The 20,121-nt window shown below is 37.3% G+C and overlaps 1 non-coding gene across 1 annotated transcript; it reads right to left on the bottom strand.

Annotated features, from left to right (window-relative positions):
- Positions 1 to 352: 352 nt before the first annotated feature.
- LOC126013141 (U6 spliceosomal RNA) lies at positions 353 to 455 on the bottom strand. Its single transcript, XR_007497471.1, has one exon. It is a non-coding gene; the product is annotated as a U6 spliceosomal RNA (small nuclear RNA).
- Between the last annotated feature and the right edge of the window lie 19,666 nt (positions 456 to 20,121).

Below are 20,121 nucleotides of genomic sequence, written 5' to 3'. Positions count from 1 at the left end.
GAAAATAGCATTTATAGAAGTGGATAGAATGCTGGCTTTGCTTATGCTGACCCGGGTTCAATCCCCTGCATCCCATATGGTTCCCTGAACACTACTAGGAGTGAATGATTTGTGAGTGCAGAACCAGGAATAAGTAGCTCCTGAGTATTGCTGGTTGTGCCCCCCCCCCCCACACACACACACCAAAAAAAGGGACTATTTTCTAGTTTAACATATACCAGAGATAGCAGGCTCTTCATTCTTAATTTTGGTCTTAGAGTTTGTCTTTATTCCAATACCACCTCACTTAAAATTTCATAGTATAACTTAAATTTGATGAAAGAAAACCTCTTATCTTTGTTTGTTTTTTTTTTTTAATATAGACTGCTTCACGAATTTGTGTGCCATCCTTATGCAGGGGCCATGCTAATCTTCTCTGTATCGTTCCAATTTTAGTATATTTGTTGACAAAGCGAGCACATTGTCTTTTTTCCCTATGATCCTTTCAGCGATTTTTATTATTCTTTATCGTTTTTTAACAATATTCATCTATCTCTTTCAAGAATTTCATGGATGTTTTATAGGGACTGCCTTTAATACCTATAGTGTTTTAGGAAGAATGGTCATGTTGACCATATGAATCTCTCCATTCCATGAATAGGGGATATCTTTCCATTTCCTTCTATATTTTTCTATTTTATGTAGGTATATGGTCAACTAATCTTTGGCGAAGGAGCTTGATTTGTGAATTAGAGCAAAGAAAACCTCTCCAGCACTATGCTAAGTGGTCAAGACATGCAAAAACATAAATAAACTCAGTTCCCAGTCTCATATCTTACACAAAAGTCTCTTGAAATAGTTTTAGGGGAGGTTCTGTCTGCATGGGGTTTGGCTGGCATCTCTAACCAGGCCCAGGAGGGGTGCGGGACTTGGAGCACCCCAGCACTCTTCTACCTCCATCCTCCGGAACTCCAGGGCTTCCCCTAGGCCACTTGCCTGGGCAAGCCAGCGGGGTGGGTCCCTTGGAAGAGCTTAAAGATTTCCCTAGGCCTTCCCCAGTTTCCACCCAGCTCAAGAGGAGGGGTTTTGGTGGGGACTTTGAACCTCTGACCTTCCAGCTCTTATAGGGTCTCTTTCATTCCTGGAAGCCGGGAGGTTCTTTAGGAAGTCCCAGGCAATTTTCCTTACTAAACCTCTCCATACTGAAACCTCACGGGGGCCGCACGAAACTTATAGACAAATATTTGGATATCATTGTATTTAATCTTTTTGTCATATTTAGAATACCGTACAAAAGCTCTTTTAATTCTTTTATTCCCTCACTCTCACCTCCCGAAATGCCAGGACTTCTGTTCCTCTTCCACTGGTATGTTGGGGGCACTGGGCTGGACAGCTAGCCAAAGACACCCTGGACTGACCACTTAGTCCAAGGGACTAGATCCTCCCACGCCAGAATGACCTTCACGGCCTGACCTGGTAACCTGGGCCCCGGGGGGAGGCAGGTGGAGGAAAACTTCTCCCCTATGCATTTTCAAACTGGAGAGAGAGGCTGCAGTTGGACTCAGGAGACCCTACATGCCAGGAGTTCATCTCTTTCACTGGTATGTTGGGGGCACTGGGCTGGACAGCTAGCCAAAGACCCCCTGGACTTGACCACTTAGTACAGGGAACTAGATCCTCCCAGGGCAGAATGGCCTTCAGGGCCACACCTGGGAACACCTGGGGCCCTGGGGGAGTAAGGTGGAGGAAAACTCCTCCCCTATGCATACACAAACTACAGAGGGAAGAGCTGGGCTCAGAGACCCCACATGCCAGGATTTCTGTTCCTCTTCCACTGGTATGTTGGGGGTACTGGCTGAAAATTTCCATATGCATACTAGGTCCCCTGCAGGGGTGTATTTTCTTACTGATATTCATTTTCAAATGCGTGTGGGCGCAAATACCTTTTCTTTTTCAAATACCCTTTTTAACATCATCCAAAAATATTCTTATCCTTAAGTTATGTTTTGTGTATGCAGATTGTCCTTTTGTATTCTGCCCTTTTGCACACCTCTACAAAGCTCATTTTTACTCCCTAACTCTCTCACCCTCCCCAACCATCAGTACCCCCACATTACTCTTTTTAACTTCAGTACTGCACAATCCTAATCACAGACCAAAGCCTTGCATTGGATCTAACAACCCCCAACTATTTCAAAAGACATTATGGACATGTATGTCTTTTGAATATTTTATGTGTTTTTTCTTTGACAGCTTTATCTCTTACTAAATATTCTCTTATACAGTGACGATTCTACCCACTTTATATCTTTTCTTTGTGAGCTGTTCAATAAGGAATTTTGATGAAAGAGTCCCTCAGTTTAATGCTTATGATTGAACCATGTCATGGGTATTATTGGACTTGTTCTTATGGCCCCCATATGCGCTGATAACGCCATGTGGCATTGTTCCTTGTTTGCATAGGCACATTAAAATGGGAAAATACTATATATACAAATAAGTTCTTATCTATTGGAACACACAAATCTTGTAGTGCAATGTGATCTTATACCCTGAACATTGACATAATGACCTGGCACAGGCCTCAGAGAATGGGCATTCTCCATTCACCCCTGAACCAGGGAAGCTATCTATGAAACATCCAAGGTTTTTTTATAACATCACCTGGAAGCAATCCTCTACCAGGGAAGTCTCTACCACTACTCTGACATCAACCTGCTCAAAAGAGACTTACCTTAACACTAAGAAGACTTGACAACAACAATGACCTGCTTACAGAATGCCGCTCTCTGCATTTCCCTTTAATTGTGAGGTGAAACTAGAGGACACTCCACATCCTGACTTCAATGTATGATATGAAGATTCCAGGATCTTTAAAACAAAAACATGATGCCAACAACAGAGACTGTGTAAAAAATAAAAGTGTGGGCTCAGAACACTCCACATGCCAGGACTTCTGGGTGTCTTCGACTGGTATGTTAGGGGCTCTGGGCAGGATAACTAGCCATAGGCCCCCTGGGCTGACCACTTAGTCCAGGGGACCAAGATCCCCCCCACACCAGGCGGATCTTCAGGCCACGCCTGGTTAATCAGGCCCCGGGGGGGGTGTGTGAGAAATTCCTCCCTACGCATCCACAAACTACAGAACCTCGCGGGGGGGGCTCACGCCCCCGCGCGCACTTTATGTATTAAGAGTATTCCTTATCCTTATGTTATGTTTTGCGTATCCAGAATGTCCATTTTGTATTCTGCCCTTTCCCACACCCCTACAAAGCTCTTTTTTACTCCTTAACTCTCTCATCCCCCCAAACTTCACTAACCCACATTACTCTTTATAACTTCAGTACTGTACAATCCTAATCACAGACCAAAGCCGTACATTGTGTTCAATAACCCCAAACTGTTTCAAGAGACATAAAATGGACACATATTTCTTTAGAATATTTTGTGTTTTTTCTCTGACAGCTATAATTCTTACTAAATGTTGTCTTATACAGTGACGATTCTAACCACTTTTTATCTTCTCTTTATGAGCTGTTTAACAAGGAATTTTGGTGAAAAAGTCCCCCAATTTAATGCTTATTATTGAAACATATCATGGGAATTGCTGGGCTTGTTCTTATGGCCCCCATATGCGCCAATAACACCACGTGGCATTGCTCTTTTTTGCATAGGCACATTAAAATGGGATAATACTATACATACAAATAAGATCCTATCTAATAGAGATTGGAACACACAAATCTTGTAGTGCAAAGGGACCTTACACCTGAACATTGACATAACGACCTGGCACAGATCTCAGAAGATAGGGCATTTTCCATTCACCCCTGAACCAGAGAAGCCATCCACGAAACATCCAGGCTTGTCTATAACATCACCTGGAAGCAATCCTCTACCTCGAAAGACCCTACACTGCTCAGACATCGACCTGCTCAAAAGAGACTTCCTTTAACACTGAGAAGACTTAACAACAACAACGACCTGCTTACAGGACAGGGCTCCCTGCATTGCCCTTTGATTGTGAGGTGAAACGAGAGGACACTCCACATCCTGACTTCAATGTAGGATATGCAGATTCCAGGATCTTTAATACACAAACATGATACCAGCAACAGAGACTGTGTGAAAAATAACAGTGTGTTGGCACTACAAACAATGTCTTGGATTGGACAATCTAGCTTGCCTGGAGCCTAAAGTTGGTCTTATGCCAGAAAACTTCAGGGGTAGGGTCTCTTTGTATTTAGGCCAAGGTTATTCCTTTCCATGCCCCTCATATTTTGGTGGGCCTATGCAAACAACAATTGTCACTCTAACACCATTTTTACTGTGCTCCTTGGACTCTACTCCTTAAAAAAAAGAAAACACTTAAAATTTGAGGTTAATTTAAGCTAATATACATGTACATGGAAATGTAAAAAAATACTATGCCTGTAATGTTTAAGGAGTTACGTAAGTTTTATGGCTTTAGATTGGCTTGTGTGTTGTTAAGAAATACTATAATGTGTTACAATCTGGGGACTTGCGGGACAAAGTAATTGTATATGTATTCTGTTTTATTTATTTTAATGTTCTTTGGCTAAAAGTTCAAAGTTAAGATATCAGCAAGGGGGGGGGCGGAGAGATAGCATGAAGGTAAGGCGTTTGCCTTTCATGCAGGAAGTCATCGGTTCGAATCCCGGAGCCCATATGGTCCCCCGTGCCTGCCAGGAGCAATTTCTGAGCCTGGAGCCAGGAATAACCCCTGAGCACTGCCGGGTGTGACCCAAAAACCAAAAAAAAAAAAAAAAAAAAAAAAAGATATCAGCAAGGGGACTTCTGAGAATTATGTTATGGGTGATTGTCCTTCCACTGTAACTTTACCTTGTCCTCTTTCTTTGCATCGTTGTTCTCATAATTAAAAAAAAATAAAAATAAAAGTGTGTTGGCATTACAGACAATGACTTGGATTGGACAAAGTAGTTTGCCTGGAGCCTAAAGTTCGACTTATGCCAGGAAACTTCAGGGGTAAGGTCTCCTTGTATTTAGTCCAAGGCTTTTCCTTTTCATGTCCCTCATATATTTTGTAGGCAACACCATTTTTACTGTGCTCCTTTGACTCTAATCCTTAAAAAAAAAAACAACACTTAAACTTTTGAGGTTATCTTAAACAAATATGCATGTGCATGGAAATGTAAAAAAATACTATGCCTTTAATGTTTAAGGAGTTACATGAAGTTTTATGGCTTTAGATTGCTCTGCATGCTGCTAGGAAATATTATAATGTGTAGCATAAAATAATTAACGATGGGGCTGGATGGCGATGGATGGAGGCCTTTGTGCTTAGGCCCCAGCCACGTGGCTTCATCCCCATCCAGCTGGCGAATTCCAGGCCCAGGTAATCGGCGTAATCAAGACTCACTCACATGCAGGCTTTAGGAAGAATCATCTTTATTCAAGCCCTAGCCACCACGTGTGTGTGGCCTATTCATAACCTTTCAAGCGCAGCAATATTTTGCTAGCCCTGCATCTTATCTCCTGTTAGCCATCTTTCCTTTGGGGGGCTCCATGCGGCCCCAAGATCCAAAAGCCAGGGAGCCGAGCCGGGCCAAGAGAGGAACGGCCAAAGGGCAAAGAGCCAAAAGGCCCGAATTCCCTTGGTCCCAGCCTTATCTACCTTTTTCCAAACCCCTCCCAGGAATGGGAGGGGCTTGCAGGTAAAGTTACACCTACTATCCGGTTCCCAAGACCCCTCCCAGAAATGGGAGGGTCTAGGGTCTCAAATGGGTACACCCACAATAATGTATTATGATCTGGGGACTTGAGGGACAAAGTAATTTCACATGGATTTTGTTTTATTTTTCTTAATGTTCTTTGGCCGAAAATTCAAAGTTAAGATATTATCAAGGGGACTTATTTTGAAAATTCTGTTTATGGGTGATTGTCCTTTAATTGTAACTTTACCTTGTCCTTTTCTTTGCATATTTGTTCTCATAATTAAAAATAAAATTTAAATAAAAGAAAAAATAGATTTAATCATATATAAAATATATTAAAGATATATGTATCTATGTATCAAACATATAGATCAGAAGCAACAAGGCATAATTTCAAATAGCTTAAAATCTACCAACTAACTCTTGGATAGTGCATGAAATATCACTATTGTAGTCCTAAAATTGAATGTCAAATCAGTCTTTTTTGGATCCTTTTTATTTGGTTGTGTTTTGATTGGTTTGGAGGCCACATCTAATAGCCTGTACTCAGAAATTACTCCTGGCTCAGGATTTAGGACCATATGTGCTATATAGTGCTGGTATCAAACCTAGTTTGGCCTCATGCAAAGCAAGTGCCTTATAGATGTGCTATCTCTCTAGCATATTAACCCAGAATGGTGATGTATAGGAACTATTATTAATCTTTTATAAATTTGTAAGTGAGGGGCTCAAAACATATTACCACACTCCCAAACCTAATTACTTAGACTAGGAGGTTGGAAGAAATCTCACCAAAATTACTATCTTTTATGCTGTTTGAAAAAATAATAATAATCCTGAGACTTGAAAGATAAACATGAAGAAAAAAACCTGAGTGCACTAGGATAGGAATCCTTCATATAGATGCTTCATGTTAAAGACCAGAGTAAGGTAAACTGAGGGAAATAGGAAATATAACTAAAGTAGGTCATTATAAATATGGTGAGTGATAAGGTAGGAGATGAGGGGATAGGGAAGCACCATAAAGACCCACAAAAGACAAAGGAAGGGCAAGTGCAATGAGAAGTTGCTGATAATTGCCCATCATAGCAAAAAAACAGAATGGCAGAGAGATTCTGATTGCAATTTTTAAATTAATTTAATTACTCTATTAAAACACCATGGTTACAAGGTTGTTCATAATACAGTTGAGTTATTTTTTACATTTACAAGGTTGTTCATGATTACATTTCAGTTTTGTTTTTTTTTTTTTTTTTTTTTTTTGTTTTTGGACCACACCCGGTAACGCTCAGGGGTTACTCCTGGCTATGCGCTCAGAAGTTGCTCCTGGCTTGGGGGACCATATGGGACACCGGGGGATCGAACCACGGTCCGTCCAAGGCTAGCGCAGGCAAGGCAGGCACCTTACCTTTAGCGCCACCGCCCGGCCCCTACATTTCAGTTTTATAATGTATATAACCCTCCACCAGTGCACAATTCCAGCCACCAATGTCCTCAGTTTCCCTCCCACCCACCACTCCCTGCCTCTGGGGCAGATGTTTTTCTTCTCTCTCTTTCTCTCTCTCTTTTTTTTTCCTTTTAGACACTTTGGTTTGCAGTATTATTGCTGAAGTTGTATTTTGTCTATTACATTACCTCCTTTTAGCACCCAGTTCTTGTTCAGAGTGATCAATTCCAACTCTCATTGTCATAGCGGCCCCGTCTCTTTCTAACTGCACTCCTCCACTATTGGTGGCAAGATTCCTACCATGGACTGGGACTCCTCACCATTATTTCTTTTGTCTTTGGATATCATTACCATATTATTTTATTTTTTATATTCCACAAATGAGTACAATCATTCTATTTTTCTCCCTCGACTCATTTCTCTCATCTTATGTTTGGAGCATTCATTTACAATTTTGGAGGCCACTGAAGTAACTGCTTCAGGAACATACTAATGATATAAAAGCATGTTTGAAGGCCTTGCTGGATCCAAATGGGGCCACATGAATGCAATAAAGAAATTTTAAGGATGAAAGATATGTGAGAATTGATGAGTTCATAGGTATGAGAAGAGAGAAGAGAGATGGAGAGAAAGAGAAAGAGAGAAAGAGACTTTGGAGATAGCTCATGTGGTAGAAGAAAAAAAACCACAAGTCTCAAAACTCTAACCCATTAGGCCTAAATAGACTGATTATGGTCCCTATTTTAAAATAGGGAGTGGTCCCTATTTTAAAAAGAAAACTCAGTGGGGACTTGTGCCCTTTATACAATTGGGAATATCATATTCTTTAATGCTTACTCAGCTTCTGAAAATGGGTCAAGAAATATTATTTTATTCATTTTATGAATGAGGAAATATAAACTCAAAGAAGTTAAGAAATAATTTCAACCTCTCAAAGTAAGCATGAAAATAAAGACTTCCAGTAATTAAAAATCATCCTCTGTGTGACACCATTTCTTTGTTCTCTAATTTTCATTATGACACTGCTTTTACCAAGTTATTTGGAATACAGTTATTTCAGGAATTAAAAGTTCAAACACCAATTCTGTTACCAGTGTGACCTTCTGTTCACTGGGATTCCCACCCAAGACTATAGCATGCCTTCATGCAGGCAGAAAAAAATATTTATTTCACATTGTTCATAACAACGCAAAGAAATGGAATGGTGAAAACTTAGACCAACAAGTGCCAATTTAAAATGATTGCAATATGTTCTCCATGGTGTTACTAAAGTCAATGTCCAATGATTTATTTGCTTTGGTTGGTGGTTGTTGAGCTTTTTGTGTTACTATTTAGACTCACTGTTTAGATTACCATGTAACTTTCTCATCATATTTATATGATATTAATATAAAATATTAAGGTATAGTGTCCAGGATTTAATTATCTGAAATAGATTTGCATCTTGGCAGTGTGATAAGATTTGATGCTTGACAGTTTGATAAGTCTTGGAGCTGGGTCATGTAAGTCATGGCATTGGATAGCTGTAATTCAAGCAGAAAGGGAATTCCCCTACCTCTTTCTGATAAGGCAATGAAGATAAGGCCAGAGAGGTATCAGTCTGGACCAAGCCAGGCTTGGTATCATTGGCCATTATTTTCTTTTGGAGTTTGATGGAGGATGTGGGCAATTTTTCTGCTGGGAAGATGGTATTGGTGGGCAGGAGCTGCTGTGTTTTCAGGCATATTTCTATACCCTGTCCTCTTCTACTATCTTCCCTATGCCACCTTCCTATTTACAATTATATTACTTTTAATATGGTAACATTATGTCTCCTTATGTTTTATCTTTAATGAAATGATTTAACCAGTAAGGTAGGTATCCCTTTGGAAACCTGATGTGTGCTGGGTGCCATCCAAAACAGTAATCAATAAAACTAATTTGAGCTAATGGGGGCAAAATGTATCTCTTTTATCACAGAGTTTCTGGACAGAACCTTTGTGCAAAGTTGAATGGGAAGTATTTAAAACTTTTGGCAACTGATCTAGCAGCTCATGACCACACTAAAAATCCCAAAGAAATATCCACTGAAATCTTTGTTTCACAGTACTGGCTATGTTAGGAAGGGCTAGGGGGAAGACCAGAGATTCTGAAAATTACTTTAATCTTATAATCATATTTAGAGAAAAAACAGAATAAGAGAAGAATTCTGCCACATATTTTAATTCAAACCTAGCAGTTCTATTCAGAAGCAAATTCTGAGATGGTACATTGGCCAACTGGGAATTTCCTGTTAGGAAATAGTGACTCAGGACTATTTAATGATAGCTAGACCCCTAAGAGAATTTTAAAACATTAAAAAAATAAATGACCTCATATTGTGAAAAAGTTAAAATTATTCAAATAAATCTGATTTATTCAGATGTTACACTTCCAAAGAATTTTCCTGTTCTCAGCAATCAGCTAAAATAACATAGGATCTCTAAGTCATTGTCCACATAAAAAGTTGGCAGTGTAGACAACCCAAACATCTGCTAAATCATAAATCACTTACCCATAAATTCTGGATAAATGTTTGCTTTTTGCCATTTTGAATATTTTTTCTCTCTTCCTTGACAGACTCATTTAAAATTATTATGAAATCTTTGCAACATAGCAAGCACCAAGCACTCTTAAATAATTACAGGTACTCCTATACCACATTCTTTGCTAATTCCTTTTTACCAGTATTAGCAACTAACTCAATAGCTCTAATTCTTTGCTATGGAGGGCATGTATAGGCCACAACCAGCAGCACTCAGGGTTCACTCCTGGCTCTGCACTCAGAAATTTCCTGACAGGTTTGAGGGCTCATATGAGATGCCAGTTATCAAACCTGGGTCTGTCCCAGGTCTGCCACATGCAAGGCAAATGTCCTACCACTGTGCTATCACCTTGGCCCAAGTGTTCTGATTCTTTATCCATAAGAATTGCTCACCCTAATTCTGTGATCCAGGAACTGTATAAAATTGAGCCCCATATTAGGGACACATTCATGGGCTCAGAAAAGGAGGTATTGTCATTATCTGTTTTTGCATGTATAGTTTTCAACATGTTTTTAGATTTCTATGATTGGTCAACTGTCAGAAGATAAAGAGAAACATTACCAAAAGCACTCTGCAATAGTCAAGACTTGGAATCAACCTTGTGACCATCAAGAGGCAAGTGTATCATGAATGTGCAGTACATTCATACAACGGAATACTACATAGCTGTAAGAAATTATGCAGCCATGCAATTTGCTTCAATATGAATGGAAGTGGAAGATATTATAATAAATAAAGTAAGCCAGAAAAATGATAAATATTCTAATGATATCACTTATATGTGGTGTTTAGAATAATTGTATAAAGAAATTCAACTCCAAATGGAAGTTGTCTCAAACACCCTTGGCTCCCAAGTAGAGCAAAGAGAAGGAAAGAAACTGAGTGGAAGAGGGAAAAACACAAATATGAAAGGATGGGCTCAGAGACCAAGTAGTCTCAGGTGTATTGGTCTCAGGTGCAAATATCCAAGCCAAAACAACAATAATAGAATCAAGATAGCCAAACTGTAAGAATCTAAACTGTAAATGGGCTAATTATACTGTCACATGGTGGGGGGGGACAAAGTGTGGTGGTATGGGTTATACTCTGGGAACATGGTAGAGGGAGATTGATAGTGTGGCAGGATTCACCTTGAAACATTTTATGCCTGAAACCCAACTATAAAGGACTTAGTCAATCACAATGGTTTCAATTAAATACAAATTAAAAAAATAAAGTTCACCTCCAAAATAAAGAAAAAGTCTTTATATATTTAATCTGCTGATAGGTGGGAATGATGTGCATGAAGCCAACTACCAGCAGACCCATACAGAGGAGTAATTTTGTATCAAAAACCTGTTCTGATTGAGATCATTGTTGAGACATAAAGTTTTGCCCCAGATGCTTAGAAATTTTGTTTTCAAAACACCTTAGTTTTGAGAGTCTCTAAATTTGGACAGTCTTCCATTTACTATGGGCTCTGATTATTTGAAAATGAAAGTGTCTAAGGCATGACTCTTTTCCATTCCTTGGGAAAACAGAAAAAAGAAAAATGTGCATATTTCAACAATGAACATATCCTAATATTTAGAAAAAAAGTTAAAAAAACATTTAGAAAAAACATTAGAAATATGGAAGCACAGTTGGGATAGCCTGAGAGATAGTTCACCGTGGAGGAGAGCACATACCTTCCATAGTTGAGGCTCTGAGTTCAATCTACAACACAGCACAATACCTCAATATCATCAGGGTATTTTTAGTCCTGTGAGGTGCTTCTGGTGCTTGTCAGTATTCCTAAGTCTGAGCAGCACCTCATCACCAGCTTCAACACTTGACTGAACTCTCCAGCCCAAAAACATTGGACTGAATGTCACAGAGACTATTCCTGTATCTTTCAGTCACTGTTAAAGAGGACTCTATAAAAAAAAAATCAAGCTTGGGTTCAGTCAATCTAATATATGTTTTCAATAAGTAACTAGTACTTTAGTAATGGTAGGACTGTAAGTATGGCCTCACCGTGGGAATGAGATAAATCAAAGAATTTTTCTCATGTTGGAAAGGACTCTGTATTTATGACATATATGTCATTCTGGAAAAATGTGACTAATGCAAAGTTTACCTGCATGACTTTCAAAAGAGGGCTCCATAATATTTATTACATTTACTATATTGTATAAATTTATACAATTTATGAATTTCTAGATAGTAAAAATTACTACATATTTGCTTTATATAATGTTAATTATCCTTCTTGAGGCTTATGAAAGAAAGTCTACTGATGTTCATCATGGAATATACCTTAGGAGATACTGGAAACCGAGGATACCTTTTTCAATAAATCAGCACTTCTCAATATTTCATGTGTGTATGAAGCCTAGGGAGCTTTTTACAATGTAAATTCTGATGTGCAGAACTGTAGTGGAGCCTGAGATGCTACATTTACTCTTAATTTTCAGTTGTTACTGCTTTTTCCAGTTGTTTTTGAAACCACTCTCCAATAAAGGGAATAAAGGTAAGGATATCTTATTAGTATTTATGTCCAGGAAAAGAATAAAAACAGAAGGGTCATTAGTAGAGGAAGTGGTCACTCTGGTGGTGTGTGTTATTAGTAAAGGTTTGCATGAAACTATTATTAACAGCACTAAAAATCACAATACCCCAATGAAAATGCGGAAAAACAAGGTATTTGTAAATAATTTAGAAATCTATGTGTAAAAATGTAAATTAAATCCCCACAGTGTGAAATCACCCCACACACCACATCTCCAACCATAGGCAGATGGATCTAAAGCAGCAGGGTAGTGGTGAAGAATTAATAAACCAAGCTAGTGGGAAAAATCAAGGAGTCAGTTTTCTTCTCTTGCTTCATGCTATCTCTCTCAGTAGCTGTTTTTATTTTATTCCCCCACAACAAAATCCACCAGGGTAGGGCAGGGTAGAGTGATCCAGGTGGGCTTTTACATATTAAAGTTCTAGGTGAAAAGAAAAGAGGAAATTGGGGGAAAACTTTGTTTGGGGTTAATAGCTGGGTGTCATCTTACAATTAAAAGAAAGAGGGAAACAAAGGGTTTCACTTCTATGTAATCACTTTTACCAAGACAGCATTATATCAGTGGTTTTCTGACCTCATTTAGCTTCAAACTTGTCTTAGAGCCTTTTTTGTATGACCGACACTGGGATCAACTCTCAAAGCTTAGTTTAACTAATCTGAAGTCATATATGGGCTTTGGGTATATCATGAAAGCTCCCCAGGTGATTCCAATGTGCAGACAAGATTTAGAATCATTGGTTACACACAGTTCAGGTATTTATAGTCAGACACTCAGTGAAACGCACCTTTTATTTTTAAAGGGAACAGTTTACTTTTTGAAGCTTCCCATCAGCTTTTTCAGTGACTGAAAATATTACTTTGGAGAGACACACTCTTTTAAGTGGCCATTTTACTTTTATTGACATTTATCTTGTTTCTCTTTTTTTTCTATTGTAAAAAGTGAACAGTGTCATTCTGAGCAGGGTCCTTAGGAGAAATTTCCAGCTGTAAAACTACTAGGGCCAAGAAACACTATTTTTATTTAAATTATTCCATAGTGAGACTTTATAAAATCATTTATAAATTATTTTGTTTGCTTGTTTGTTTGGGTTTTCTGGTTTTTTGGCCACACCCAGTGATGCTCAGGGGTTACTCCTGGCTATGCACTCAGGAATCTCTCCTGGCTTGGGGAACCATATGGGATGCCGGGGGATTGAACCAAAGGCCGTCCTGGATTAGTCACGTGCAAGGCAAACGCCCTACTGCTGTGCTATTGCTCCGGCCCCTATAAATTATTTTTATTGAAGTATAATAGTTTACATGACAATAGGTTTATAGTCACACTAATCACTCTACTAGTGCATCTAGGTCTCTGCATAATCCATCTCCCATCTGACAAATTTAGGATTTACTTTTTTTTGGGGGGGGGAGGACATTTCATTAATTCCTTTCTAAGTTTTGTAGGTTTTTGTTTTGTTGTTGGTTTTTGAGCCACACTCAGTAGTGCTCTGGAGTTACTCCTGGCTTTCCATTCAGAAATTATTCCTGGTGGGCTCAAGAGACCCTATGAGATGCTGGGGATTGAAGCTGGGTGAGCTAAATGCAAAGAAAATGACCTACTTGCTGTGCTATCACTCAAGCCCCATTTTTCTGTGTTTTGTTTTTAGGGTTTTTTTTTGTTTGTTTGTTTGTTTTGCTTTGTTATTTTAGTGTGTTTTTGAGGGCTTACTCCTGGCTCTGTGCTCAGATATCTGCTGAGACTCAGAGGCCAAATATGGTGACCAGTTTCATATAAGTTTCATACCTGGCCTCCTTTGTTTCTTTATATTCTGTATATTAGTGAGCCCCTCTAATGTTTGTTTTTTACTTTCGAACTCACTTCCTTCAGTATCCCACACTCCAGTTCCATCCGTGTTGCAACTAACTGCAAAACTTCATCTTTTCTCATCAATGTACCATTTTGTACATGCTGTAATGAAATATTATTCCATTAGACCACATTTTCTTGGTCCACTCATTTATTGTTGAGCATTTGGCATGATTTATTTTCCAGATCTTAGTTATTGTAAATATTGTGTTGTAATAAACGTAAGTATAAATATGCCTTTTTAAAATAAAGTTTGTCGGGGCCAGAGAGATAGCAAAGGCAAGGGCCTTTGCCTTGCACATAGCCAATTCAGGACAGAAAGTGGTTTAAATCTCAGCATCCCATATGGTTTCCCCTGCCTGCCAGGAGCAATTTCTGATCACAGAGTCAGGAGTAACCCCTGAGTACTTCAGGGTGTGACCCTCCCAAAATAAAATAAAATAAAATAATAAAATAAAGTTTGTTTGTGCTTTGATCGGATGCCACACCAGCTGTGCTCAGAGCTTACTCACTTGTATTCAGGAATCACTTCTGGCAGGTTCATGTGATGATAGGGAATTCTGGGTTCTAACCTGGATCATCTACTTGCATGGCAAACACCTTACCCCCTATACAATGTTTCTGATTCCAAACATCTTGTGTTCTTTGAATAGATATACAAGATTGGAATTACAATCATCTGACATTTTAGATAGTAATGTTCTGAGGTGTCTTCCAACTAATTTCCAGAGATACTGCACCATAAAACAGTTCCAGTAATAATGGAAGGGAGTTTTGTTCACATCCTCACTAGCACTTATTGTTTCTAGTCCTTGTCATAAGGACCACAAGAGAGGCAAATGCTTCTACATTTTGTAATTACTCTATGGGAAGTTGTGCCAATTTTTACATCTACTAGATAGTTTTGAGAAGTCAATGCTACAATATCTCTTTTAACAGTTGGTGTAGTTCTTTTTTAATTGTTTGAGTTGAGTTTGGGTACAACTTTTAAGGCAAAACCTTTTGTGCTCCCCCAGTTCAACTTATTTTGATCACCTTTAGTGTGATCCCTGAGCACAAAATCAGGAGTAAGCCCAGGGCAATGCCATATGTGGCTCAAATAATAATAATAATAATAATAATTGATATGAATTTTTTTGCTTTTTGGGCCACACCCATATGATGTCAGGGGTTGCTCCTGGCTATACGCTCAGAAATCACTCCTGGCTTGGGGATCATATGTGATGCCAGGGTATTGCAAAGCAGTCTGTCCTAGGTTAGCATGTGCAAAATGCCCTACCACTTGTGCCACCATTCCAGCCCCAATAATTGGTCTGATTCTAAAGGAAAAACACCTATTACAATCTATACTTATGTGTTTGATAGAGGTTGGGTATATTTTCATGCGTTTATTGTTTTAATTATTTCTATTTTCTCTATAGGCTTTTTTATACACTCCAGTGAGACATTTGTATTTTAATTGATTTATAAATAAAGATGTAAGCAGAAACTGCATTTTGGCTTCCTAGGGAAATGATCAGTGTAATTTACAGACTTCATGCTCACAGATACTTTATCTTACTGTCGATTTTTTTCATAATAAAGATAGAAATACAGGTGGAATGGTATATAACACATAATATTGATTTTAAAAAGTATCTCAATATGATAGAGGTTTTGTCTCCAATAAAAATATACATACATTTTAAGCCAGTTGGGTGCTAAAATAAAACATGATGCCAAATAATTACAATATAGCATTGAATTAATAAAAAATACTAATTATTTTATCACATTAAATAAAGAATACTCTATAGTTATCTAACAGATTCTAAAACTCTTGATAAAATTCAATATTTAGAATAAAATTAGTCAGGAAAAATAATGCTTTACATAAAAGCAGATGCTACAAAAGCTTTACATAAAAGCTAGCTGCCACAAAAAGAAAATTGTTCCTAATTGACCTGCTAGACTCATTCTCTAAATTTGGATAATAAAATAACAGTATCCATTTTAGTCATTTCAAGGGATATTTTTGATATCCAATGATTTCAAGTAAATAAAAATCACATATAAGCACTGAATGTAAAGGAACAAAATAGTCATTATTCACTGATGGTATGGTGGTTACAAATTTGCAAGCTTCAGTGCTCATAATTAACAATTATAAATAAACCTCTCAAAGTCGAAGACGTTAGAGCCATGTTTATTTATGTATCATGATTTATTGTTATGGTTATTTATTGTTTATGAGTCTATTTGTTCTTTATTTTATTGTTCTTATTGTTTACTCATCAAGGTGAGGCCAGTGGCAACAGACAGGTTGAGAAAACCATGGCTTGATCATGTCAGATGTAGATGATGAGATGTCAGATGCAGAAGATGAATCATGGGTGGTACAGATCATAGGCAAAACAAAAAGCAGTGTTTGTGCTAAACTGCCTGCAGAAACAGTAGGAGAAAAGAATATGCTGTTTGATTTGTTATAATGCCCCCACATATTAAAATTGTTTCCTGACAAGTTCGTGAATTGCCTTTGATTTTCATCCCAAAGGGCAGGGAAAGGGATCTATCTGAACAGAGCCAGGGTTCACTCCTCAGCAAAGAGAGATGAGCACTGTATTACTGACCTGAGAATACCAGATTGAGGGAGAAGAAGAAATGACAAATTGGACAGAAGTAATACAAATATCTTGGTAGAGTTCTTAAACACCTGGTTCGTGGCAAAGTGAAGTAACTACATGCACCAGATCATTAATTCTCAATCAACAACAGTATAAGGGGCTATAAAAATCGAGCCAAAGGTGCATAAGGGCCATGGAGAGAATCATGCAATCTTTGCTGATGTAGGAACTTTGTACATCAATATAATAAACTTAAACACTGTTGTAACCATAGATAAGTAAATAAATATAATAGATAATTAACATGGTTAAATAAATATTATTATCTAAGCTCTAATATATATTTTAAGCATAAAATTATAATTAGAGCAAAATAATATTTATTTTCTTTTAAATATTTATTAGTAAATATTTAAATACTGATAATCTATTTTCAGATATTCCATAAGAAGCTTGTAGTTCAAGTAATAATTAAATATTGTGGGAGGTGCTACAGTTATAAGATGTGATAAGAAATCACTTGCACTTTCCACTGTAGCTGTGGCTTTCTTTTCAAAGTATCTGAGAAAAATGGGGTCAATTCCTGAGATTCACAAACTAGGTAATTTCTACCTGTGGACACTGAAGTAAACTACAACAGTTCTAAACCTTTGAATAGGGATGCTAAGGGAAAAACAATTCTTGTTTGATCAATGACTGTTCCTATCTTCAAGTTTGATACACTGATTAGTTCTTCCTCCAAGACTCTGCAAAAGCTCCTGTTGACTCTTAGTTCTGTTCTGAGAGTCTTTATTTTCTCAGCCTTGCAGAAATTTGGATCTATCTCCATTCCTGTTCTAGCTTATTTTAACTGAGTTTTGGAAACATCAGGACAGCTTCCTAAACCTGTAGTCTGTAGTATTTGATAGTGAAAATCTAAACTACTGCTTGACTTTGATTCTGAGATGAACATCAAAGGCTAAATAAATAATTTAATGTTCCTACTAACAGAGTCATGCAGATAGCAATTAGGACTGCATTACAGGGTTTATTCAAGTCGAGCTGTGGACCCGAGATCAAATTCAACTAATTTAGCACTCTCACTTTAATTCCATCAATTAAAGAAATAAATTGCCAATAAAAGCTCTTTTTTAAAAAGGTACATTTTTAACTTTTAATGACTATTTGGGCAAATGCATAGTGAAGTGCTTCCTAAGTGTGTGCTAATTTAGTCAATGTCAAAAGATAGATGTTAGAAAAAATATTGCTTTAAACAATAGTTGAGTGCTGAAAATAAAATGGAAATAAGAGGAAATTTTCAGGAGTTATAAAAACAAGCATTTCAGCTTAACATGAAAAGTTATGTGAAAACAAAATGCTAGATATATATATTACATAATAGTAAAATAAGTTTGGCTGAAAAAATTGCTCCCTCTAATTTATACACCTGTTTGAGGCCAATTATTATTGAATAATGTGCTAAATTCTAGAAAGACAATGATAAAAACTTCATTGAATGACCTTCATGGAGCATGTAAATTTGTTGGAGAGAAATCATTAGATCAATATATACATATTTAACATTAAAATAAAGTAGTGCACTAAATGGAAGGCAGTAGAAAGCCATGATGGTTTGTCATAGGATGATGTGAAACTGAAGAGGTGAGAGAAATATTGTTTTTTTTTTTTTATTTTTATTGTGACCAAAGTGCATTACAAATCTTTCACTGCATCATTTATGGTACATAGTGACAATGAATGAGGGGCATTCCCACCACTGGTGCTGTCCTCCCTCTGCCCCTGTTCCCAGTATGCCTCCCATATCTCCCTCCTCTACCCCCCAGTATGCTAGTGCAACTGTTCTCCACTTTACAGCTTGTTGTAGATTGAGCATCCATTCCACCGTCATTGGAGATAAAAAGGATAAGAAAAGGAGAGAAAAAAAATTGGTGACAACTACCAAAAAAAGAAAGAAGAGAGAGAGAGAGAAAAAAAAAGAAAGAAAAATAGAAGATAAAAGAAAAAATGGACCCGGCAAATAAAAATAAATCTCTAAAAAATAACCACAAGCGTGAAAAAGAAAGAGAAAAGTGAAAGAAAAAAGAGAAGGAAAATAAAGTCAAAAACTAACAAATCCAAACAAAACAAGAAAAAGTATGGGTGCTGCTGGAGTGGTAGGGTTTGGCGTCCCCCCCACACACTTTTTTTTTTTTTGCATAGGCACAGTAAAGAGAAATATTCTTAATGGGAGAATAGCTGATTAGTATTAACCAGGTAGAGGATAAAGTACCAAACAAAAGAAACTGGGAAAAAATCAGGAGGCAAGAAAGGCTTAATTGAAGTGAAAACTTAAACTTCTAAATTAATGATTAATAGTGACTGAACTCTGTCTTTAGATCAGGTTCCATGTAAAACAATGCTTTCACGATATTTTATTTAAATGTCTTCATTTCACTAATTTTACTTCAAGAGTAATTTGTCTAGGACCATAGAATAGTAAGATGTGAACCATAGGATCTCCCATGTCTTTTGAGAGAAATCATGAAGGTTTTCTTTTTAAGGAGAAGAATGGCCAATAAAAATGTTACAGAGATAAGCTCTCTGCAGTATTTTCCAGACCTTTTATAGACACATGGTCCAAGGCTTCATGTTCAATTTATGTCTGGGAAAGACACGGGTGGTCTGCACATATTTCCTTAAAAATACAGCTGGGGAAATAGCCATCACCTTCTAGAAGAATGCAACATGGCTCACAAAAATGGAATGAAAACAAGAAAATTAGAAGAGCACTAAAATGGTAGTTGCAATAGAGCAGGACTAGAAAGATGGAAATGCTAAGGAAAGTGATTAAAAGAGAGACTTTGAAGAAAGCATGGTTGAAATTTGGCAACTCAATACATCAAGTAGGAAAGGGAGAAAAAAAGAAGGGTAATAATCTGGGTTTTCTCTCAGGATTTATTTGAATGAATCATAAGAAACAAAACAGTAAAAAGAAGTACAGGATTTCTTACATCATTGTACTTCTTTTTGCTGTGCTTCACAGAGCATTCTTTTACAAACTGAAAGGTGTTAGCAATCTTTTATTATACAACTCTATCACATCATTTTTTCAATAGTGGATGCTCACTTTGTTTTTTTGTATAGACTTATTATTTGTACATTTTAGACATAATATGACACACTGAATAATCATAGCCATTATAGTAATAATTATAATAATATGATTATTAATTTGATATAACTATTAAAATAATTTTATTTTAATAGTGAATCCAATAAATTATGTCACTCACTTTATTACAGTATTTTAACAGTATTTGCAACAGTAAGGAACTAAACACACAATGTCTTTGAGGTGTGTCTATAAGCAAGAAGGAGAAACTAGTGCACCTATATCATATGCAGTGGTCGGCAACCTTTTTTTTTTCAACTGAGCCAAATCTCACCGAAACCATGATTGAAATTTATTTTGAGAGC

This window comes from Suncus etruscus, chromosome 6, assembly GCF_024139225.1.
Source record: "Suncus etruscus isolate mSunEtr1 chromosome 6, mSunEtr1.pri.cur, whole genome shotgun sequence".
Lineage (NCBI taxonomy): Eukaryota > Metazoa > Chordata > Mammalia > Eulipotyphla > Soricidae > Suncus > Suncus etruscus.
Note: the sequence above shows the minus strand (reverse complement) of the source record. Positions and strands in the feature narration are given on the sequence as shown.